Raw genomic sequence first — 26,703 nt, 5'->3', positions numbered from 1 at the left:
CAAAGGTAGGAGGCATGGAAGAAGTCTCTGAAGGTCTTAGAATATCTCCACGTTCCAAGTTGTTATTCCTTAATGTTGCTTTCAGCTGCCATCAGGATGGAAGTCCACATCTTTTCTGATGCATTTACAGAGGCCATTGCTGTAGTAGCCTATCTGAAGATCTCAGAAGTCAACAACAAGGTACATTGCTGATTTGTCCTGGGTAAAGCCAAACTAACCCCAAAACTTGCATACTCTGTACCAAGATTTTATCTTCGTGCTGCTGTACTAGCAGTGGAAATTGCCAAAGTGACACCTGAGCAGTGACATCACATCTCCACTGACCTGAGCCCAGGTGATCGAGCAACAGGACTCACATCTGCTTCTAGTCTCACCGACAATATGTGGCTGTCGTCTCCAAGCCTCTTATACAAGGATCCTTGCTCTAGATGACAGCAGCACTTTTGAGCCTGTGGAACCGGAGTTCGTTGGAGAGATCAAGCCAGCCATCGCTATATGCTGCACATCTGTGGTACCAAGGATGAACCTGAGGTTTTATCACTTTGAACGCCGCTTGAGCTGGTCATCGGTCGTATAGGCTGGTATTCACCTGACGTTCATCGCCAAGTGCTTCATGAGAGAAGGTGTCACATAAATGATGACAATTTACTGGACACAGCTCACGACGAGGAGCAAGCCTCCAGCTGTGTTAGAACTTTGAACATTCACCATTTGGATTATTGGGTTGGTGAAAGAGTTTGCATGTTGCATCTTCCACATTCCAAAGATGGGTTTCCAATCGAACTTGGACTTATCTTACTGTTGTGGACTACAAGCCATCAACCATATATTCGGACTTTACAGTTGTTTATAGCTTTTGTTGCATTTTGTGTATTTCTTTTTTGTCTTTCAAGTTCCAGGAATGGCATCGGACATCATTGATGGACATTGCGTCAAGATTGGATTTTCATGAAAACCAAAGATTTCAGATGGGGAGTGTCATGTCCCATGACTTTGGAATCATACACGTGCAGTGTGACTCCTGCCTTAAACTCAGTTATCACCAGTGTGGGAGAGAGCCAATTCTTCCTTTTGTTTCCCTTAGATCCTAGAACAAGCACAAGGGAACATGTTACCTAAGGAAGAGATAATGGATCCCTCCGACACTAGTGTCAACAGTTTCGAACATAAATCCAGCACCCCATAGGCAATCATTAAACATTCCATAAACAAAACCCCAAGGCCTCTATCATGTAGAGCTCATTAGGGAAAAGTGTAAATTAGTCTCCCAATGCTTGATTTGACATTTTGTGATTAGCATGTCCTAAAGATTACAGTATTAGAGAATATATTTCCCAGGAGAGAAGTCATGATACTATTCACTAACACTTGGCCTGGGGAAGGATTTATATTCTGTGCTGTCAAAGTCTCTCTCATTCTTCTTGATTAGGTCCAAAAGAAAGAATTAATCATATTTGTACTGGGCTGGGACAATTCGGCACCACACTGGCAATCGGGGTCTGTACAATGATATCAGCATTATGAGCATTACTACAGGTTATGACTAGTGTTGAGCATTCTGATACTGAAATATCGGGTATCGACCAATATTCGCGGTATCGGAGTTCCGATACTGAGTTCCGATACTTTAAGAATATAAAATACCGGAATCGGAAGTTCCCATAATGCCTGCGCTCTGCAGTGTCTCTGAAGGATGACAATGACAAGCTGGATGGCAGCGCTCAGCTTACTGTACAATTTATTAAAAAAAATAATAGTGTTTTCATGCACTGTCTCTTTAAAAAAGCCGGCCGGCAATTCAGCAGCGGCATACACCGGTACCCGACAATTTACAACAGAAAGAATAGAGCATCACACATAGATTAGATAGATAGAAACATGTCAGTCACATATATAAGAAGTACAGTGACAGTGTTGCTTACTGTACTTGTCATTTAGTGTAAAGGATTTATTAAAAAAAATAATAATGTTTTCATGCACCGTCTCTTTAAAAAAGCCGGCCGGCAATTCAGCAGCAGTACCCGACAATTTAGAATAGAAAGAATAGAGCATCACACATAGATTAGATAGATAGAAACATGTCAGTCACATATATAAGAAGTACAGTGATAGTGTTGATTACTGTACTTGTCATTTAGTGTTAAAATAAAGGATTTATTAAAAAAAAAAATTGGCGTGGGGTTCCCCGTAATTTTAGGCTCTAGCGGAGGTTAAGCAGACGGCTGGGGCAGATGTTTGAAGCCTGGGAAGGGGGTAATACCCACGGAGCTTCCCAGGCTACTAATATCAGCCCCCAGCTGAATACCTAGCCTTTGCTAGCTATTAAAATGGGGGACCCCCCAAAAAAAATTACTATTTTAATAGCTAGCAAAGGCTAGGCAGACAGCTGGGGGCTGATATTAATAGCCCAGGAAGGGTGCCATGAATATTGGCCCCCTCCCAGGCTAGAAACACCAGCCGTCAGCCGCCCCAGAAATGGCGCATCCTGGCACTTAGCCTCGCTCTTCCCACTGCCCTGTAGCGGTGGCAGTGGGGTAATAGGGCTGGGGTTGATGTCAGCTTATAATGCTGACTTCAAGCCCAGGTTAGTAATGGAGAGGCGTCTATAAGACACCCCCATTACTAACCCCATAGTCAAAGTTAAAAAAAAACACAAACACCCAGAATAAAGTCTTTTAATTGAAATAAAGACACAATTCATTATTGTTCTAAATTAAACCATACTTACCATCACGCCCATTCCAGCTGAAGCCAATGTCTTCTGCAATAAAAGTAAAATAATTAAACAACATCATCCTTACCTTTCCATGGTTCCCATGACAGCTTCAGCTCTGCTACATTGACATGACAGGCTGGATCACAACAGAACGCTGCCATCCAGCTTGCCATGCCGCAGAGACTGAGAAGTGCAGGCATGCTTGCGCTCCTCAGTGTCTCGCTGTGACGGCATAATGATGAGCCGAGGTCATGTCCAATGAACTCAGCTCACCTCATGCACGTCACTGACAGCGTGGGAGAATTCTCCTGCTCAAGGGCTTGGGCGCAGGAGAATTTTCCCACGCTGTCAGTGACGTGCATGAGGTGAGCTCATGTCCAATGAACTCAGCTCACCTCATGCACGTCACTGACAGCGTGGGAAAATTCTCCTGCGCTCAGCGCTTGAGTAGGAGAATTTTCCCACGTTGTCAGTGACGTGCATGAGGTGAGCTCATGTCCAATGAACTCAGCTCACGTCATGCACGTCACTGACAGGGTGGGAAAATTCTCCTGCGCTCAGCGCTTAAGCAGGAGAATTTTCCCACGCTGTCAGTGAGGTGCATGAGGTGAGCTCATGTCCAATGAACTCAGCTCACCTCATGCACGTCACTGACAGCGTGGGAAAATTCTCCTGCGCTCAGCGCTTGAGTAGGAGAATTTTCCCACGTTGTCAGTGACGTGCATGAGGTGAGCTCATGTCCAATGAACTCAGCTCACCTCATGCACGTCACTGACAGCGTGGGAAAATTCTCCTGCGCTCAGCGCTTGAGCAGGAGAATTTTCCCACGCTGTCAGTGACGTGCATGAGGTGAGCTGAGTTCATTGGACATGAACTCGGCTCATCTGGATGCCGTCACAGCCAGACACTGAGGAGCGCAAGCATGCCTGCGCTTCTCAGTCTCTGCGGCATGGCAAGCTGGATGGCAGCTTTCGGCTGCGATCCAGCCTGTCATGTGAATGTAGCAGAGCTGGAGCCGTCGTGGGAACCATGGAAAGGTAAGGATGAGGTTGCTTTATTATTTTACTTTTATTGCAGGAGATAGTTGGCTTCAGCTGGAATGGGCGTGATGGTAAGTATGGTTTAATTTAGAACAATAAAGAATTGTGTCTTTATTTCAATTAAAGGACTTTATTCTGGGTGTTTGTGGTTTTTTTTAACTTTGACTATGGGGTTAGTAATGGGGGTGTCTTATAGACGCCTCTCCATTACTAACCTGGGCTTGATGTCAGCTGGCATTATAAGCTGACATAAACCCCAGCCCTATTACCCCACTGCCACCGCTACAGGGCAGTGGGAAGAGCGAGGCTAAGTGCCAGAATTGGCACATCCTATGGATGCGCCATTTCTGGGGCGGCTGACGGCTGGTGTTTCTAGCCTGGGAGGGGGCCAATATTCATGGCACCCTTCCTGGGCTATTAATATCAGCCCCCAGCTGTCTGCCTAGCCTTTGCTAGCTATTAAAATAGGGGGGACCCCACGTCATTTTTTTGGGGGTCCCCATTTTAATAGCTAGTAAAGGCTAGGTATTCAGCTGGGGGCTGATATTAGTAGCCTGGGAAGCTCCGTGGGTATTACCCCTTTCCCAGGCTTCAAACATCTGCCTCAGCCGTCTGCTTAACCTCCGCTAGAGCCTAAAATTACGGGGAACCCCACGCCAATTTTTTTTTTAATAAATCCTTTATTTTAACACTAAATGACAAGTACAGTAATCAACACTATCACTGTACTTCTTATATATGTGACTGACATGTTTCTATCTATCTAATCTATGTGTGATTCTCTATTCTTTCTATTCTAAATTGTCGGGTACCGCTGCTGAATTGCCGGCAGGCTTTTTTAAAGAGACGGTGCATGAAAACACTGTTATTTTTTTTAATAAATCCTTTACACTAAATGACAAGTACAGTAAGCAACACTGTCACTGTACTTCATATATATGTGACTGACATGTTTCTATCTATCTAATCTATGTGTGATGTTCTATTCTTTCTGTTCTAAATTGTCGGGTACCGGTGTATGCTGCTGCTGAATTGCCGGCTTTTCATGGCATTCTACATTATTCTTAGTTGTTTTCCTTCATGTAGAATTAACCTACAAGGAAAGAAAGGGTTTATTTTTTTTCCGATATTTGTGTCCCATTGACTTGCATTGGTTTCCGGTATCGGAATCGGCGATATCCAATACTTTTTGGGTATCGGTCCGATCCAATCCGATCCGATATTTCCCGATATCGGAAGGTATCGCTCAACACTAGTTATGACAGAAGTAGAGAATTCATTTCAATATCATTAAAAATCAAAAAGTACCAAGCTACTCTTAAAGTGACCAAATGTGTGGTGTGGGATGGTGAAGAAAACTGCATGAAACTCATGGCCACTGCTACGGCGCTTTATGTACAGTATCATAAAGGACTGCAAGCAAGCATTGGACGTTGAATTAGAAGACCCAAAATCAGTGCTATTCTCAAAGTAAAGACATTAATGATTAACTCCCCCTTCAGCCTCTTAGTTGCAGTTCAATGAGCCAGCTGAAGACCATCTATCTTCCAAGGGCAGAGTGCATTACATGCAGGTCATTTAAGGGTAATTTCTCTAAGGAAAGCTGAACTTCAAATCCAGTCTTTTGTCAAACTAAAATAGTGAGTCACATCTCCCAGTAAGGTTGTCAACTGGAAATGGTCTTAACAATTCTTTGATTAATTAGTTCTACTATTTTCATCCATTTACCATTCTGTCACATATGGACATCTATCACACATGTGGTGTTATTTTCATACTGTTTCTTTATTTCTTATGGTTGATGTTATTGTTTTCTTCAGTTTAAGATTTTATAGGTGGATTTTTATATTAAAAAAATGATTTAAGCATAGGGGTAAACCAATGTACCAAATAGGAGGGATCAAAGGTTTACAACTCACCAACTGAATATGAGAAACCAGCAAAGAAAATGTGATAAATATAAAACTTAACTTTTTACTATAGGTTTTAAAAAGGCTATACACATAGACAAACATATATAATAAAAATTACCCTATATGGCTGGTGTTCCCAAAATAAATCTCAGGAACTTAATAATGATATAAAAGGGTCAATCAATGCATAGTAAATGTTAAGTTCTCACCCATTTGGTGTAGGCCAGATCCGTTCTCATCCAGTGGTGTAGAACCTCAAAATTGTCCCCATTCATCCTCGGGAGCTACCAGGGAGAGCTATATTTGTGTGTGTGGGTTCCTCTAGGTAAAACCAATGCTCTCACTAAAATCTCTTCCATCCAGCTTAATGTACAAGGAAATATCCATTCTCAACACGATATCTCAGTAATGATTCATCAGGAGACTCAGCTGAAATATATGGGGCGACTTATAACCAGAGTGCTGGCTGTAGACTGGACTAGGTAAAGAAATTTATAGTTAAACTAGACTTCTACTACTACTACTAGCAGACTTCTGAATCCTTACAGTGTGCGTAGAATTCTCCAGTTCCCCACTGTGGCTACTTTCCAACTAGAAGCCCTCGACCTCGCTCAATTCACTTCTACCTGTCTACCTGGAATGTGGCCAGAAGTACGCAAATTGTATACTTAAGGTCACGTTACCACCCGTTCTCGCCGGTAAAACAGGAAAACCCTGAGTGTGTGGTATGTATGCTGTAAGGATTCATAAGTCTGCAGTCACACAAAGTGACTGCAGACTTTTACCAGAAGAGCAGATAACCCCTTTAAAGGATGATGTACTATCATTGACGACAGAGTTTTTACATGGCACAATTGTGGCGCCCCTGAGGGTTCAGTTGCCACAGAGGTACTGCACCTCACCCAGAGGTGTGGCATCTCATTCTCTCAGGTAAGGATGGAGTGCTGCCCGGGACCCTAACACCTGCACCCAATACTACACTACTCCAGACCGGCTGGAAGGGCAATATGCACTGCTTTCTGCTGGCCCTGTCCCTGGCTGGAGTGGAGGGAACCAAAGTGAGGGGGAACCATGTAGTGGGTGTGGGTGGAGGACGCAGACCAAGGGAGCACTTGAAGAAGAGACATATATATATAGGGAAGCCATCTTTTTAGAGAGTCGGACGGAGAGAGAGGGAGTGAGAGGACGAGAGGAGCGGAGGCTCTTCAGGAGCTCTGCCCGGGAGGCAGGCTTGGCCAGTCATGCCCAAGACTGAGAGAGGAGTGGGAGCAGGAGAAAAGCTCCAGTAACTGAAGGGATCCCAGGGGGTACGGTGAGTGCAGGATGGCACCCGTACGCCCGAATCTGCCAGGCGGTAGAGGGATCAGGCCGCAAGAAGGGAACCGGTCCCTGGACTAGCCAAGTTACTTTAGGTCTCAGCTAGAAAACCGGAGGCTTCTGCACTTTCAAGGTGCAGTTGCCACATCTGCACCTAAGCCGCCGAAAAGGGCACCAAGTAAGGTCCGGGAACTCCAAGTTGCCCAGAGGGATCCCAAGGTACCTGATCGGGACTTTGTGTGGCGGGGCGCAGGGCAGGAGGGAGAGACCCAGCGTGGGAATTCGGCTAAGAAAGGAACATACAGAAAGGGGTCCCGTTAAGTGCTCTTGAGATACTTGAGGGAGTGCTGAATCCCCGCCTGGTAAATGCAGCGCGACGTGGGAGGCTGTCACCTGTACAGTGCAACCTGAGGAACTTTATAACTGTGAGTAAACTCGGACGACTGCACCCTACTGTCTCTTTCAGTTATTGCTGCTGCGTTATCGCTCCTGCACTACAACGCCCAGCATCACCATCTGCACCTACACTGCCCTGGAGCTGAGCTCTGCCTGTGGAGAGCCGCACCAACCCAGCTGCCCTAACATCTGCTCCAGAGGTCTGCAGCAGCGCTGGTACCCATTACCAGGAACCACAGGTGGCGTCACGAGACAAAACCGTATCATACCTTCAAGCAACAACCCCTTTTTAAGAGTGACCCCAGGGTACGGGCCCGGGAGCCGACCGCTGTGACATCCCAAGAAGTTAAAGGCCCGGGTACCGAGTCCCCCCTATCCCCCTGGGCGAGTCACAATCCTATTTTCTAGCAGTATACACAGAATGTGTCCGTTCATATCAATTTCTATTCTCAGAGGCTTTCACAATCTAGTTTTCTTATCTCTCAAACACCAGAGCTGATTTCATAGGAGGCGAAATTAACTAGACAACATAATCAATATGCTCTTCTAATAGAAATAAATATAACAAATTATAATTTTACAATGAACAATTTCAGCATGTTTGTAAATTGTTAGTATGCTGATTCCTCACTATTCTACTTGTTTGGAATCTGAATAAATGAAGTTTTTCTCCTAGGAACATAGGAAGGAACTTAGAAGACCAGTGTGCTGGTGTTACAAAGCCATAAATATAGAATAAAAAATAAAACCCTGCGTAATTAATAGGAGACCCTCAACACTTAAGCAACTTAAGAGTACTAAGGAATTCTGATTTCCCCATGGTCTCATAAACCCTGTAGGTTTATTTTATAACTACATTCTCCCAGTCTGTATTGTGATGCCGCAGAGAAATTGATTTCAATAATTCCTAGAATGACAATGCAAATCCCTCTGGATGATTGCCAGGTAATTAGCAAATGTGTGGAGAAAACACACAAGGAAAATAACCCGACTATTACTGAGGGTCACTGACATTGAAAAATTGGACATTGACTATGATTAGAAATCCATCCCATGATGGGAAAACTAGATGATGTAATGCTTAGTCAGTCCATTTTGTAAGTAACACATGACAGATGATAATATCACATAAACGTCTATCAATAAAATGTAGGTATTAAGAGATAAGACAGCTACAATAATAGGAGCTATAATAATAACTTCTAAGCTGACATTGGTCGTCCTTTTCTTCTACAGTTTATGTTACGTAGACCACCAGGAAAACCACAGCTATTTGAGTTGTATAAGCAATGGGACAGTGGATGTACTAAGCAATTGTCCAAGAAAACATACAAAAACTGCACTACAGAACAAATTAGGCATTCTTCCACCTACATAAACCTGCAAAATATAAACCTTGTGCTGGGTTATCTCATTCAGGACTGAAGCAAAATGTAGAATTTTACTGGTTTCCGAAGTCAGTGCTTTGTGGGAGGTGAATGCCAACTGCCTGCCACACGCATAAGAATGTAATGTCAGGAGTAATCACAATTCCCAAAACATCTAATTATACGAACTGAAGAAAAGATAGAAGTGACTCAAAATCAAAAGAAAAATAAATATTTAAAACTGTGTAACTTTGTGCCCAGCTTTTAATGGTGAATAAAATAGCCCGTAAAATGTACAGCAATAAAAACAACTAATACATTTATAATATACCTACCCTAAGGGCTCAGGTGTATAACACGGCCAAGTGCTATCCTATGTTTTGTTGGATAGCACTTGAACCAATGTTATTCTATGGGGCAGTTCTGATTAGCTTTTTTTTTCTCATGCCAATTCGGCATGATGTGAGTGGCTCCACAAATAGGATGGCACGCACCCATTCAAGTCTATAGGTGCCTGTACAACATCGCACTGCACTGGGATCTCATACAAGTGCAGTCTGATTCGCACACTTGGAGAGAAGATGGAGAAAGTAAGTTCTTTGTATTCTCCACACCTGTGATATGATTCTTTAATGTGAGAGAATCGGATCACAGTAAACTGACCCTCGACTCAAACTCTGATCAGAGTTATGTCATTAGCATAATAGAGCAGATTCTCTCGGAAGAGAGAATCATTGCTCCTGTGAGTGAGCCCTCAATATGATGATACCTGTCACGGCAATCACCAACAGTGTCTTTGTATATTGACATGTGACATCAGGCAATCGCTGACTACAATGGGGGTGTCACTATAGGCTATATGTCAGCGCTGCAGCCAGTCACTGGCATGGCGTCAGTGACATCACTATTAGAGTCTGTGACCCACTAGCCAGATCCCTGCAAAAACCCGGTGCCTCTTTGGATTAATATGCTGCTGCAACATTATTACCTTGGGGCGCTACACACACATGATGTTGTGGCGCCAGCTTACTAATTAGAAAAGCCGCTGGAATGTCGCAGGTAGTAGGAGTTTCGCAGGGCTCTGGTCCTGCAGCCATGGACTACCAATGTGGCCACTAGTCCAGGAACCTGCAGATCTTTTTACTCAACTCAAATCACTATGCATTACTGGTCAGTAAGGACAATACACATCACTAGGAACGACATGTCAGTACTTCAGTCAACACTTGTTTTTACTAGTAAATGTATGAAATGTCCTCACCCTACAATGGCAATGAGACGTGACTAGAGACCCTAATAACATGAGAACATGAGGTATCTAAAAGATAAGTGTATACTTTGTCCCTAACTTCATGCAGCACTTCAACTACTGTAGCACCAATAATCATCGTATTACTTTGTTAGTAATCCTTGAAACCCATCCTTGATTACTATCTCATCAGACTTCTATAAGTGTAGAGGAAATCTGGAACGGAAGTGAGACAGATTTATTTCATTATAGTCACCCAATGTTCCACAAAGTATTCTCTCTGGTCTCACAAATCTGTTATTTGTAATGAAAGATGATGAAGAATAAACAGCATACAAGACCATGTCCCCTTTTTTTAATAAATCAGTCATTGCAGAAAAACATGAGTGATAAAATCATCTTTTCAATTTCAGACAGTAGATGTCTCCCTTATACATAGCACCCATTTCAAAAAGCTTTGACATATAGTGCTTGATTCATTAAGTCTGCCATTTTGTACAATATCTTAATGAAGAGAGCACTTGAATAAGATGCGCACAATTTGTGTGCACGTCTTAATGAATATTTTGCATCTTAAAACTGTCGTGCACCTCTATCAGAAATGTTACTTAAAGGGAACCTGCCAGGTCCCCCATGACCTCCAACCCAGCAGCATTCACCTATGTAGGACTAAATCTCCTGCCTAACCAGCCCTGTATAACGTTATTCAGTGAAAACAAGGTTTAAAAAAAAGCATTTATAAGGTCCACATTTCATGTGCTAATGAGGACTTTGATTAGTTGATGGGGCGTTAGTTTCCACAGACTAGTAAGCCCTCTTTTCATGTTATCACACCTGTGGGCATGCTAACATAATTTGCACGAGCCGGCCTCATCGCCAGCTCATGCAAATCTGCGCACTCGCTCCGCTCATTTTAGCAGCGTCACTGCACCTCTGTAGTAGCGTGTACTCTTCCCGGCTTCAGAGGCGCACTGCGCATGACCGGAAGTGCTGAAGACAGTTCATGTCCATGCAGGAGCCGAAGAACAACCGGACTCAGCAGAAACAAGCCTCAGCTGGCACAATGACGTGAGTGAAAAAAGCTGCGCACATGCACGGGATTTGCAGTAGCTGTCAATAACATTGGCTCCTACAAATTATGTTATCATGACCACAATGGCGTGATAACATGGAAAGAGGGCTGACTAGACTGTGGAAACTAACGCCCCATTGACTAGTCAAAACCCTAATTAGCATAGGAAGTGGGACCTTATAAATGCTTTTTTTAAACCTAGTTTTAACTGAATAAAGTTATACAGGGTTGGTTAGGCAGGGAATTTAGCCCTACATTGGTGAATGCTGCTAGGTTGGAAGTCATGGGGTACCTGACAGGTTCCCTTTATGTCACGAACTGGAGTTAATTTCTGGTATATTTTACTCAATTTTTGTGGTGTGAATTATGACTTTGTTGGGCCGCCATTGCATAGCATCATCCCACTCTAGCTTCATCCACTTTTCTATAAGGAGGCAAAGCTATCCGGGACTGGCATAAAAAACTCCAAAAGTTGCAACATCTTTGCACAACTTCAAGCTGTATAAAAAGTTTGCAACGTTTCAAGGTGTCTTACACCACAATTCAGGTGAAAACTCCTTGAATAAATCGGGGCCATAGAGTACAGATACCTTTTTATGAAAAAAAATAATAATAATTTAATAAAAATACTATTACATTTTATTATGCAAAAATCATTTGTAACAATTCTTACTTTACTGTCTCAGACTTGATCATCCCATCTTGTCGTCAGATCAATATGGTATGTATGTGATAATGACACACAGTAGAAAGGAGGAGGGAGCTGTCATCTAAATGTCCCCAAAGCCAAGAAAAACTACAATGACCGGTAGCATTATTGAAAATGAGTGACAAGGGCTCACAGAGACCTGCTTGTACAGGCTTGTAGCCTCTATCTATTATTCATTAGCATGAATGGATTTTTAATTGGAAAAAATGAATTGTATAAGAAGGCCGTGATTGATGCTCGTCTCTCGTTCACTTCTGTAGAGATGAGAAGGGAGGGGCACGAGGCACAGAGAGAAGGAGGCAGGGATAGAACAAGATGAGTTGTCATTCTCCTGGACAACTGCCAATAGCTAATATACCGTCTTCATGCTCTTATTTACAGCCTGAACCCGAGATCTTTACATGAAAATCCATCATATCTGCCATAGGAGTACAATGGGATGAGTAGACCTATGTGTTATTACATTGGCTAACTCTCCTTCTATTGTAGAAAACTATTATACTGAGTGCATTCTTCCCCACGTTCGGTGACCCAGTCAGGGCTTACGTCCGAATGCCCCGCAAAACGGGATTCGGGCATATGCGCTGAAGGGGCCATTGAATATAATGGTGCAGATGGAGATACAGTGTTCTCTGTTGTGCATCAATTTCGGCCATAGATGCCTATTGGAGGTGGACACTGAGACGCAGTTGTTAGAACCCTCATGTTTATTTTTTCCATCTTGAATTTTGCGGTCACGTGACCATCTACCTTTATATTCCAGCTCCGCCCTTTTGGCTGTGCTGGACTTCAGTGTTTGACTGTTTCTCTAGCCAGGTGCTTCTGTGCCTAGCTCTGTCAGTTCGCTTGGTCCTTCTGGGACCTCTAGTACCTTTTTGTTAGTTTGTCTTTTTGTGTTCTGCAACAACTTCTCTGTTTAGGAGGTGTCCCATGTTTGTTCCAGTCCTTAGTTCTTTTAGGGACCCCTCCCCTCTTGCTATAGGTCTTCGTTCAGACTAGCTGAGGACTAAGGCGGGTCTGTTCGCTAGGAGCAGGCAGCCCACTACATCGTAGGGATTCAGCTTAGTCTTACTAAGCTTTCCCCTTTCTTTCCTTAGTACATGTTGCAGATCATAACAGTAAGTCCAGCCCAAAAAAAACTAAAAGGAAAGAAATTTGGGGATCAGTATGGTTTCCGTCCAGGATTTGGCTCAACGCCTGCAGGGATTGTCTCTGGAGGTAGCCAAGCTCCAGCAACATGTGAGTAGCTGTTCTGAAGCTTATTTTGTGGAACCCAAGGTAGGACTGCCTGATTTTTTTGGGGTAAACCGCAAGATTTTTTTTCCTTTAAAAATGCTTTTTTGTTATATTTTCGTTTGAGACCAAGGTCCTCTGGGAATGAATCACAGCTCATTGGTTTTATTATGTCTCTTTTGCGCAAAGAACGACAGGGGTGGGCCTTTTCTCTCCAACCTAATGATCCATGTTTAAGGTCTGTAGAAGAATTTTTTTCTGCTATGGGGCTATTATATGATGATCCTGATCGAACCTCATCTGCTGAGGCAGAACTCAGGCGTTTGAATCAGGGGTCAGGTGATGTTGAAAATTATTGCACACACTTCAGAAGATGGGCCTCAGAAGTTAAATGGAATGATACTGCTCTGAAATGTCTATTTCTTGCTGGTCTGAGTGAAAGGGTTAAGTATTTGCTGATTGCATTCCCCGCACCTGAGACTCTGCATGATGCCATGCAATTAGCCGTTCGTGTGGATAGGAGACTGAGATTTAGACAGAATGAGGTAAAGACTCCTGTAATGCCAGGTCCTAGTCCCCAGAAAATCTGCTCTAACGGCAGAGAACCGATGGAGGTTGGGGCGAAGTCGCTTCCCTCTCAGGAAAGAGACCGGAGGTTCGCCGAGGGACTGTGTCTTTATTGTGGTAAAGCTGACCATTTGATTAAGTATTGTGAGCTTTGTTTAAGTAAAGAAAAAAAAAGGTAAGTTACGCCCATATAGCTTGTTTATGCTCTGCAGGAGTATTTCTTTCTGGGAGTACTACTTTGCAGGAAAATTTGATTGAATTTCAAGTATTTGTGGATTGTGGTTCAACACTTAATGTGATTGATAAAGGGTTTTTGGAAAATCTTATTTCTGTGATTGCTATTGATAACACTCCCTTGAAATGTATTACTCACAAGGTTGCTGCATTTCCCCTCACTATCAATGGAGTTCACCAAGAAATTTTGGACTTGGTTGTATTAGATAATTTACCCTCTCCGGTCGTTTTAGGTTTGCCTTGGTGAAAACTGCACAATCCTTTGCTGGTCTGGTCTACTAATGTGATTAAGTCTTGGAGTCCGAAATGCTATGATAAATGTTGTAATGATCGCATTGCGGCTGTGGAAAAAGGGGAATTACCTGTACCTATTCAAGATTTTTGAAGGGTTTTTTCAGAGGAGGAGTCGCAAGTTTTACCTCCTCAAAGGGATTATGATTGTGCCATTGAGTTTGTTCCTGGAGCTACTTTTCCCAAGAGTCGCTTGTTTAATCTGACTATTCCTGAAAGAAAGGCCTTGGAGGAGTACATACAGACTAGCCTGGCGGCTGGTAAAATTAGACCTTCTAAGTCGCCTGTGGCAGTTGGATTTTTCTTTGTTAAAAAAAGGATGGGGTTTACGTCCATGTCTGGATTTTCGTGAAATTAATAAGATTACCGTACGCAATTCCTACCCATTGCCGTTAATTCCTGACTTGTTTAACCAGTTGGTGGGGGCCAAGTGGTTCTCTAAAATTGATCTCTGGGGGGCATACAATTTATTATGAGTGAAGGAGGGTGATGAATGGAAAACTGCTTTTAACACTCCGGTAGGTTATTTTGAGAATCTGGTGATGCCTTTTGGTCTTACCAATGCACCTGCATTTTTTCAGAACCTTATTAATGACATCCTGAGACCTTTGATTGGTAAGAATGTGGTTGCGTATTTGGATGACATTTTGATTTATTCACCAGATCTAAAGTCCCATTAGCAGAGTGTTCGTGAAGTTTTGCAGTTATTGAGTGATAAATAATTCACTCTTTGCTAAGCTGGAGAATTGTGAGTTCGCTGTGCAGAAAATTAGTTTTTTGGGCTACATTGTCTCCAGCGAGGGATTTGAGATGGACCCGGTGAAGGTTCAGACTGTGCAGGAATGGCCTAGGCCTATTGGTTTGAAATCTATACAGAGATTTTTGGGTTTTGCCAATTATTACAGGAAATTCATTAAGAATTTTTCTGTAATTGTTAAGCCTCTGACCGATCTCACCCGGAAAGGTGCGAATACGGTCCAGTGGACTACTGAGGCCGTTGAAGCGTTTGAGTATCTCAAAGAGAGGTTCAGTTCTGCCCCTATCCTTATGCAGCCTGATGAGACCAAGCCTTTTTTGGTCAAGGTCGATGCTTCATCGGTGGGGGTCGGAGCAGTTTTGTCTCAGGAGAACAAGGATGGAGTACATCCTTGTGCCTTCTTTTCAAAAAAATTTTCGGAAACCAAACTGAATTATGATGTTGGTGTCATTTTTTGGAAGGCGCTAGATTTCCTATTCAGGTTTTCACAGATCATAAGAATTTGATCTATCTGGATGCTGCCAAGCACTTGAATGCCCGTCAAGCTATGTGGGCACTTTTTTTTTCTCGGTTTCATTTTTCTGTTACCTTTTTCTGGTACTAAGAATGTTAAAGCCGATGCTTTATCTCGCAGCTTCTCTCCTACGGTCGGTGCCGAGGAGAAGGAGAGCATTTTACAGAAAGGAGTAGTGGTGGAGGCATTGGACTCCGTTTTGGAGTATGGGATTCTGAAAGCTCAAGATGATGCTCCATCTAGCACTCCTCATGGGAGGTTGTTCGTGCCTAGAGCCTTTAGGAGAGATTTGTTTGTGGAGTGTCATGAGTCTCGGTTGGCAGGTCATCCAGGAATTTCGGAGACTAAGAGACTTATCAGTCGCAGTTTTTGGTGGCCTGGATGGCAGAAGGAAGTCATCTAGTGAGTGCGTATGTACTGTGTGTGCTAGGTCAAAGGCTTCACATACTCCTGCTGCGGGGTTGCTTTGCCCTCTGGAGGTTCCTAGTGTGCCTTGGATTTTATTACTGATCTTCCTGTGTCCGAGGGTTTTACTGTCATCTGGGTGGTCGTGGACCATATTAGTAAGATGTGTCATTTGGTTCCATTCATTAAGTTGCCCTGTGCCAAGACACTCGCTAAGGCGTTTGTTAAGGAGATTGTAAAGCTCCATGGCGTTCCCACGGATATTGTTTCTGATAGAGGACCTCAGTTTGTGGCTCACTTTTGGCGTGCATTTTGTGACAGTTTCGGAGTCCATTTGTCATTTTCGTCTGGGTATCATCCCGAGTCTAAAGGACAGACTGAAAGAAAGAACCAGGATGTTGAACAGTTTTTGCATTGTTTTGTGCTGGACAATCAAGAGGTGTGGTCTGAGTTTCTGCCTCTCGCAGAATTTGCTCTTAACAATCATACATCCTCCTCTGCGGGGTGTTCTCCTTTTTTTTGTTGTACTGGGAGACATCCGTCTTTTGGTTCGTTCTCCAAATTGGGGTCGGCGGTGCCAGAGGAGGAGAATTTTTCCGGTGATTTGGAAAGAGTTTGGACTAATGCTCGTTGCAACCTTCAAGAGGCTAACAAGAATTCCAAGAAGTATTTTGACAGGAAACGTAAGGAGGTTTTGTTTACTGTGGGTGACATGGTTTGGTTGTCCTCTAAGAACCTGTGGTTGAGGATTCCCTCTAAAAAACTGGGTCCTAAGTTTGTGGGTCCATTTAAAGTGCTTCAGATTGTTAACCCGTCTGCTGTTAGGTTGGATGTCCCTACTTCCTGGAAGATTAATCCTGTGTTTCATGTTTCCTTGTTGAAAAAGGCTGATGTATCAGATAGGGATGCCACTGTCACAGTTCCTCCTGTGGTGGAAGATGGCGAATATGAAATTTCTTGTATCTTGAATTCTAGATGGCATAGAGGGAGATTACAGTATCTTGTCTCCTGGAAGGGTTTCGGTCCCGAAGACAACTCCTGGGTAAGGACGGATGATGTCTCTACTCCTAGGCTTGTTAAAGCTTTCCACAAGAGGTTTCCGGATAGGCCTGGGCCGGGAGGATCCGGAGGACCCTCATAAAAGAGGGAGTACTGTTAGAACCCTCCTGTTTGTTTTTTCCATCTTGTGTTTAGCAATCACGTGACCATCTGCCTTTATATTCCAGCTCCGCCCTTTTGGCTGTGCTGGACTTCAGTGTTTGACTGTTTTTCTAGCCAGGTGCTTCTGTGCCTATCTCTGTCAGTTCGCTTAGTCCTTCTGGGACCCCTAGTACCTTTTTGTCAGTTTGTCTTTTTGTGTTCTGCAACAACTTCTCTGTTTAGGAGGTGTCCCAGTTTTGCTCCAGTCCTTAGTTCTTTTATGGACCCCTCCCCTCTTGCTATAGGTCTTCGTTCAGACTAGCCGAGGACTAAGGCGGGTCTGTTCGCTAGGAACAGGCAGCCTGCTACATCGTAGGGATTCAGCTTAGTCTTACTGTAGGGACAGCTTTCCCCTTTCTTTCCTTAGTACATGTTGCAGATCATAACAGCAGTAAACTAAGTCTTGCTGTCCATCTCCAATAGGTGTATACGACTGAAAATGATGCACAGCAGAATACACTGTGACTCCGTCTGCTCTATTATAGTCAATGGCCTTTACAGTGCATATACCGAAATCCTGTTTTGCAGGGGGTTCGGACGTAAGCCCCAATGGGGCCACCAAACGTGGGAGAATGCAGTGTGAAAGGGCCGTCTTACGTTTACTATTTTGCTGGACAAAAAGTCTTGCAGAAGAATATAAACAATCACAGACAATGATGAAAAAGTATTGCAAGTCCCATAACAGTAATTAATCTTTTGTGCCTTTTGGTTAGGTACCAAATACAGTAGCTATATGGAGGTACTTTAATGGGCTGTCTGTAGCTGTTTAAATGTTTAGCTCATAGCATTAGTGAAGCAGGCTTATTTCTACTGTTCAATGTATTACATGTCACAACAGAACATTTTAAGGAATATTCCACTTTGTTGCAGAATAAAAATATTATCCAAGCAATAGAGGAGGTAGAGCAAAGCAAAATTCAATCAAAGCCTAGCAGCCCATATCAAAGAGACCATTTATCCAGAAAAGAAGATGGAAGACGCTAAGCTGGAAAATCTTCTGACTGATAAATGTGAAATTAGTTGTGAGGGATGTGTGAGAGAACTGGAAGAAGTTTGTATAAAATAAAATCTATATAGAGAGCTATACTGTACTTTTTGGAATGCATATTTATAGAAGAAGCAGAAGGGTCATAGCTATAGGAAGTCAATGAAGGCTGGGGGCCAATGGTTATCCCGCTGAATGACAGCAGTACTATAAATGACATGTGGCGGTTGTCAGGATCTGTAACAGACTGTTCATCAGATCCCAGGACTAGTCACCTTGTGATACATCAAAAAAACAGGAGGAACAATGAGATTTTAGGGTATAAAAATTGTGACAAATCTTTATTAGACACATATAAAGCACATATACTGTACAGCTAGGACTTTAAACAATTAGTGTTAGTAACAAGGTAAATCAACAGTAGAACTAATAACAATCTTGGAATAGCAAAGAATGTCTTTCACTAATTAATGGTCATGCTATTTTCACAAAGGTGGTGCGCCCAGTTGTTGGATTCACCACGTAAATTCTTTATCCCGATTTGGCCCTAGCCGGGGTCACTGGTTTTCCTGCTAGGCCACAAGTCTCTCTCTGATGTAGTCTATCAAAGCCCGTTGAGCCTCCCACGCACCAACCCTCCCAACATGAAATCCTAGTCCCAACTGACCCCGGTACCGTAGGTGAAAGCTTGAAGTGACGGCCTTGCTTACTTGCGCTATTCCTCCGCAATCGCTGGCGTGCCTTTCCAGTCGCAGTCTTCTCATCCCTCTTCTCGGCTTGACCGTCGGCAGTAGTCTCTTAGGCTTGGGGTGGAAAGGATTAGGCCTCGGCTCTTGACAGGCAATGCTGGGTCTCGGAGACTTGACCAGCGCAGGGCACGGATCCTGGTCCTGACTAGCGCAGGTGGTACTTGGATTTCTCCTGCGGGGGATCCGGACCTTGCCAGGCGGTGACCGGCACTTGGGTGGCGCAGACTTCCCACTGAGGCCTGTCAGTCTGGACTCAGCGGCATCTCTGGAGAACGTCTGCTCTGCTCTCTGGCTTGGCGCCAAGTCTGCCTGCGGTTTAACGTGCAGGGATTTTATATCAAGGAAGTCCTTCCTGTGGGTTACCTGGTCAGGTCCAACATCCGAAGTCACTCCCCCTGCAAATCTTCCAACACAATTTGGTTCCGCTTGATTTTGCCTTGCCAGCTGATGGCAGTCTTTCCTCATTAATGGCGCATCCTGCCAAGATTCTTCAGGGAATTCACTGCTTCTTATTACATTAGAACAAGGAGAACCATTGTATGAAAAGGTGTGTACAAACCTTTGACCAGTAATGTCACTACATCAATAATTAAATGTCTAAAATAGGCCTTTGAGTCGACTGCCCAGCACCTCAAAGGACAACATAATTGTCCATATACCATTCCTAATACTGAAGAAAGCGATTCCTACACAGGCTGACATTGCCTTATCTTTGGGCTGGGAGAATATACATACCGGCCAATTGTCTCGAATTTGCTCCCCAAATTTTCAAAACACAATTCCATCAAATTTAGGGAGTCTCAAACCAAAAGGAGGTGGGTATTACATAAACTCTGTCCAAAAATGGGGCTGACATAAACTAAAATAGCATTCCGAGATGGGCTGGGATGTTTTCAGGACATCATAGGCATAGTTGGGCAGGTAATGAGAAGAGCTTAAATGTCCCTATTCTCACAACAAAAATTCAAGTATCTAATTATGTGAAAAAGTACAGTTTTATAAGACGCGTTTACTGCTATTACCTAAAGAAGTTAATTAACTTAGCCAGTTAAAAATATGTTGGTGCCCAATCTTAACTATCCCAACTCCAATTCTTGGGTCCCATTTCAGGATTTGAGTTCCATAAAAAAAAACTGCTTCTGTTGCACAGACTGGCTGCTTGCCTGAAAATTTACAGCTCCTTCATCAGGGATTGCAAATGGCATAGCAATTACCTATGTCATTTGCAATCCCTGATGAAGGGGCTGGACCGGCTCCGTAATGCATAGCTCAATACATTTTAAAAAATTTTAAACAGTATTTTCTCTTGCTTGCATCCTTGGCATCGCTTTTGAAAAGCCAATATTTGTTTCTCTTTTTTTTCCTAAATTCTTAATCTGGATCTCCTATGGAGGTTCAGAGGGCATTGCTGCGGCCGTGGAGGCTCACTTTTGCAATTACAATGGTTATGCCTACTACTGCACAACAGATTAAGGTGACTAGAAGTCACTCACCTCCCTCAGAAATACAGGTGCATCTCACTAAATTAGAATATCATCAAAAAGTTAATTTATTTCAGTTCTTCAATACAAAAAGTGAAACTCATATATTATATAGAGTCAATACAAACAGAGTGATCGATTTCAAGTGTTTATTTCTGTTAATGTTGTGATTATGGCTTACAGCCAATGAAAACACAAAAGTCATTATCTCAGTAAATTAGAATACTTTATAACACCAGCTTGAAAAATGTTTTTAAATCCGAAATGTTGGCCTACTGAAATGTATGTTCAGTAAATGCACTCGATACTTAGTCGGGGCTCCTTTTGCATCAATTACTGCATCAATGCGGCGTGGCATGGAGGCGATCAGCCTGTGGCACTGCTGAGGTGTTATGGAAGCCCAGGTTGCTTTGATAGCAGCCTTCAGCTCGTCTGCATTGTTGGGTCTTCCTCTTGACAATACCCCATAGAGAATCTATGGGGTTAAGGTCAGGCGAGTTTGCTGGCCAATCAAGCACAGTGATACTGTCGTTTTTAAACCAGGTATTGGTACTTTTGGCAGTGTGGACAGGTGCCAAGTCCTGCTGGAGAATGAAATTTCCATCTCCAAAAAGCTTGTTGGCAGAGGGAAGCATGAAGTGCTCTAAAATTTCCTGGTAGACGGCTGCGCTGACTTTGGTCTTGATAAAACACAGTGGACCTACACCAGCAGATGACATGGCTCCCCAAACCATCACCGAAACCTGGAAACTTCACACTAGACCTCAAGCAGCTTGGATTGTGTGCCTCTCCACTCTTCCTCCAGACTCTGGGACCTTGATTTCCAAATGAAAATTGGAACTCTGGGACCTTGTGGAGTGCATCAATGACTGCCTTCTGGACATCTGTCAAGTCAGCAGTCTTCCCCTTGATTGTGGAGCCTACTGAAACAGACTAAGGGACATTTTTAAATGCTAAGGAAGCCTTTGCAAGTGTTTTTTGTTAATTATTCTAATTTACTGAGTTAATGACTTTTGTGTTTTCATTGGCTGTAAGCCATAATCATCAACATTAACAGAAATAAACACTTGAAATAGATCACTCTGTTTGTAATGACTCTATATAATATCTCAGTTTCACTTTTTGTACTGAAATAAATTAACTTTTTGATGATATTCTAATTTAGTGAGATGCACCTGTATCTGTTGATCTGCTCAAGATGCACTTTCCATCTGTTTTTTTCATATGTATGCCTGAAAAGTGATACTTTAGTGACACACTACAGGTGAAGCTTTATAAATTGTTGGACAGGGTTTTATTACAACAGATCCAATCTACAATCCCTCTTTTGTCCGGCTCTGCCTATGTATGTAGTTCACTGTATGATAAACCGGGCTGTAGGCTTACCTGTGATATATTCTATAGGTGTCCACCTGACGCGGTAGGTCATCACAGAAAGAAATGAGTGTGAATACAAGCATATATGTTATAACCACTAGTGTATAGTGGGTAAAAGACATTACAAGTCCTTTTATCCTTGTAAACCTAAGTGTTTGGCTACTAACTGAACAAGGACGAATGACAGATGCGTGAAGCCCTTTCATAAAGTAGGCGATCCTCTCATTTGAGTAGGGGAATTTTCTCTGTGATTAGAGCCAATTACAGCGCTGGATTTAATATGCATGTCTTCTGAGGCTGATATTGCTTGCTCCTGCCAGAGGACAAGTTCACAGGAAAGTTAATATAACGGGTTTGAGCTCTGAAGAGCCATGTAATGGAACAGGATGTCAGCTGCAATTAAATAGGATGATAAGGTAAGAGAAACCCCAGAAGGGAAAAGACAATTGTGACACTGTGACATGTTTAATTGAAATGATTGGTGTTTCTTTGTATGCATGATTTGATGACTGTTACTTTTCAGTGATTATTATTTTTAAAGGTAAACTAGCCCCATTAACTTATATTAGATATCAAGCAAAATGAAACATCACTTCTTCCCCAGTATTGTGAGAGGACGTTTTTTGAAAGGTGCTTGATCCTATGTGATCTAAGAAGTAATGTTTCTCCTTGTAGAGAGGGACATGCCAGGAGACTTATACGCCATGCAATGCTCCTTTGGGAAATTAAATTTTGGTTTGGCTTTTATCCTAAGTCATGTGACAAGGCTCGTTAAAGGGTTGATATTGACTTTTAAGATTGCTACATCCAAAGGTGGCCCTAGAGTTCAAGTCCTAATCCTCTCGGAAGACACAAGTTGCATATTGATCCTTTGTGACTTTAATACAGTCTAAAAAAAAGCACCACATAATGCAATAAAAATGTGACTAGTGAGATAGGGAGGGTGGAGTAGCCAAGGACCATGAGATGAGAGAGTATAATGGTCAAGGCGGAATATGATCCCCAGGACTCTCCACAATTACAAACAGTTAGCTTAGTATTTGACCTTCTGGGACATTGAGGTGTGTCCAAACAGGACCAAAAAGAGGTGATAGTGTGACGCAACTAATAGCCTAAGGAAGGGGCTTGAAGTTATCATAGCTGAGGCTTACATGAGAAGGGAAAGGTTAAAAGATTAAATTAATTGCCAAATCATATCTACTATTTTACCTAATGTGAATACAAGTCTGTCCTATAGATAGCCAGAAAGTTAAGTGATAGGCAAGTTGAATATAGTTTTTCTGCTGCCTGAGGAAAATGTTAAAAATATATATATTAGTAAGGAATCCATACAAGACATTCCGAATTGTGCTTCTACAGCCTAAAGCTTAAACTCTTTATCGACTAAGCATCCTTCCAGAGTGAAACCATCAGAGGAAGATGCCCAGGCCACGTGGCCACCCGCCGTAGTCTAAGCACCTTACTTAAAAATATGTACAGAAAAATTGCTTTCTAAAAAAATACCCAGAAGATGTTTAAACCAAAGGTCTAATGTATATATTACTCTCTCTCTATCTATACATATATATATATATATATATATATATATATATATATATATATATATATGTATATATATATATATATATATATAATGCCCTAGATGTATATATTGTGTATAACATTCTACATGTACACAATGCTCTACATGTATATAATGTATAAATGCTCAATATACAGTACAGACCAAAAGTTTGGACACACCTTCTCATTTAAAGATTTTTCTGTATTTTCATGACTATGATAATTGTACATTCACACTGAAGGCATCAAAACTATGAATTAACACATGTGGAATTATATACTTAACCAAAAAATGTTAAACAACTGAAAATATGTCTTATATTCTAGGTTCTTCAAAGTAGCCACCTTTTGCTTTGATGACTGCTTTGCACACTCTTGGCATTCTCTTGATGAGCTTCAAGAGGTAGTCACCGGAAATGGTTTTCACTTCACAGGTGTGCCCTGTCAGGTTTAATAAGTGGGATTTCTTGCCTTATAAATGGGGTTGGGACCATCAGTTGTGTTGTGCAGAAGTCTGGTGGATACACAGCTGATAGTCCTAATGAATAGACTGTTAGAATTTGTATTATGGCAAGAAAAAAGCAGCTAAGTAAAGAAAAATGAGTGGACATCATTACTTTAAGAAATGAAGGTCAGTCAGTGCGAAAAATTGGGAAGACTTTGAAAGTGTCCCCAAGTGCAGTTGCAAAAACCATCAAGCGCTACAAAGAAACTGGCTCACATGAGGACCGCCCCAGGAAAGGAAGACCAAGAGTCACCACTGCTTCTGAGGATAAGTTTATCCGAGTCACCAGCCTCAGAAATCGCAGATTAACAGCAGCTCAGATTAGAGACCAGGTCAATGCCACAAAGAGTTCTAACAGCAGACACATCTCTACAACAACTGTTAAGAGGAGACTTTGTGCAGCAGGCCTTCATGGTAAAATAGCTGCTAGGAAACTACTGCTAAGGACAGCAACAAGCAGAAGAGACTTGTTTGGGCTAAAGAACACAAGGAATGGACATTAGACCAGTGGAAATCTGTGCTTTGGTCTGATGAGTCCAAATTTGAGATCTTTGGTTCCAACCACCGTGTCTTTGTGCGACGCAGAAAAGGTGAACGGATGGACTCTACATGCCTGGTTCCCACCGTGAAGCATGGAGGAGGAGGTGTGATGGTGCGGGGGTGCTTTGCTGGTGACACTGTTGGGGATTTATTCAAAATTGATGGCATACTGAACCAGCATGGCTACCACAGCATCTTGCAGCGGCATGCTATTTCATCCGGTTTGCGTTTAGTTGTATCATCATTTATTTTTCAAAAGGACAATGACCCAAACACACCTCCAGGCTGTGTAAGGGCTATTTGACCAAGAAGGAGAGTGATGGGGGGCTACGCCAGATGACCTGGCCTCCACAGTCACCAGACCTGAACCCAATCGAGTTGGTTTGGGGTGAGCTGGACCGCAGAGTGAAGGCAAAAGGGCCAACAAGTGCTAAGCATCTCTGGGAACTCCTTCAAGATTGTTGGAAGACCATTTCCGGTGACTACCTCTTGAAGCTCATCAAGAGACTGCCAAGAGTGTGCAAAGCAGTCATCAAAGCAAAAGGTGGCTACTTTGAAGAACCTAGAATATAAGACATATTTTCAGTTGTTTCACACTTTTTTTTTAAGTATATAATTCCACATGTGGTAATTCATAGTTTTGATGCCTTCAGTGTGAATGTACAATTTTCATAGTCATGAAAATACAGAAAAATCTTTAAATGAGAAGGTGTGTCCAAACTTTTGGTCTGTACTGTATATATGCATGCATATAATGTGTATAATGTATATAATGCTGTACATGTGTATATTGTGTATGGTGACTACATGTATATAATGTTTATAATTCTCTACATACATGTATATATTGTATATCAGTGTTCCCCAAACTCCAGTCATCACAGCCCCCCAATAAATCACATTTTCAGGACTTCATTAGTATTTCACATGGGAGATAGTGTTGAGCGAGCACTAAAATGCTCGGGTGCTCGAAGCTCGGGCCGAGCTCGCTGTGATACTCGGGTGCTCGACCTGAGCAACGAGCCCAATGTTAGTCTATGGGAGACCCGAGCATTTTTGCGGCGGCACCCCCGGCAGTCTGTAGAAAGCCTAAAAAGTGCCCAAAACGATAGTGACAGTGCTCAAAAGACATGGGGGCAGCATGGGGATTGCCCTGGAAGCATTTCTGACCCCCAGGTCACTGCTGTCAACAACGTTGTCAGAGGTATTAAGCCACTTTTACAGGCTCATAATAAAATGTTCAAAAACGAAACTGAAACGGTTTTCCTGTGAAATATGTTAAGGAATTTCCTTTCCAGGGTAAAGACTTGTGTATAAGGTAAAATAAATAACCAAAAACAAAAATACTCCTCCACACCTTGGGCTATGTTCACACGTAGCATTTTTCATGCGTTTTTGCACTTTTGTATTGCTTTCAACCGTGACAAATGCATTCACCGGGAGATGTCATTTTAACATTTTACAACCTTATCTGGCCATGTGCTGTGTGACACATGCATACAGTGCTGAAAAGACATGGGAACAGCATGGGGAAGACCCCTGGAAGCATCTCTGACACCCAGGTCACTGCCTAAAAGTGTGCCCATCAGAAGTGATCCTTGCCGCATCAGAAGATGCAGACTTGCAACTATCCCCGTGCAAGTCCTTGTCCCAGGGCAGTGTTCAATTGTACCTCCCCCATTCCTTGCAATGCAAGCGCAAATATGCAGCCAACCACCCACCCACCCGCAGGCTGCAATACCATACTGCTAGCTTTCACTTGAAATGGGGCCTTTTAGTTTGGAGGAGGCCAAAGCTGGCCACTACCTCATGGCTGCTTCGGCAGTGAGGTATCCATACTCAGTCCCCAGCCACCTGGCGGCCGGGTGTCCACGCTCGGTCCCCAGCCGCTAGGGGGCGGCCGGGTGTTCATAATCGGTCCCCAGCTGCCCGGCGGCCGGGTGTCCACACACGGTCCCCAGCCGCCTGGGGGCGGCCGGGTGTCCATAAACAGTCCCCAGCCGCCCCTATTTCTCCTGTCACCTTCCACCACAATTTTCTTAGCCTGGCCTGCTTTAGGGCAGCATTGGACGAGCCCACCAGAGAACCAGACTCCTCCGGTGGGCCCTGGCTTCTTCATCAGGGAAGTTGAGAGTGCCAAGGTGAGGAGCATGATGATGATGATAGAAGTTAGCATCTGCTTTGTTTTCTTTTAATGCAAGTGTAAGTGTGCAGCCTGCCACCCACCCACCCCCAGGCTGCAATGCCATACTGCTAGCTTGCACTTGAAATGGGGCCTTTTAGTTTGGAGGAGGCCGAAGCTGGCCACTACCTCATGGCTGCTTCGGCGGCCTGGTATCCATACTCAGTCCCCAGCTGCCCGGCGGTCGGGTGCCCATAAACGGTCCCCAGCCGCCCCTATTTCTCCTGTCACCTTCCCACACACTTTTCTTAGCCTGGCCTGCTTTAGGGCAGCATTGGACGAGCCCACCAGAGAACCAGACTCCTCCGGTGCGCCCTGGCTTCTCCATCAGGGGAGTTGAG

This window comes from Phyllobates terribilis, unplaced genomic scaffold (genome assembly GCF_046119375.1).
Source record: "Phyllobates terribilis strain yellow unplaced genomic scaffold, ASM4611937v1 Scaffold_3__8_contigs__length_932513732, whole genome shotgun sequence".
NCBI lineage: Eukaryota > Metazoa > Chordata > Amphibia > Anura > Dendrobatidae > Phyllobates > Phyllobates terribilis.
The sequence above is the reverse complement of the archived record's forward strand: the minus strand, read 5'-3'. Positions refer to the sequence as shown.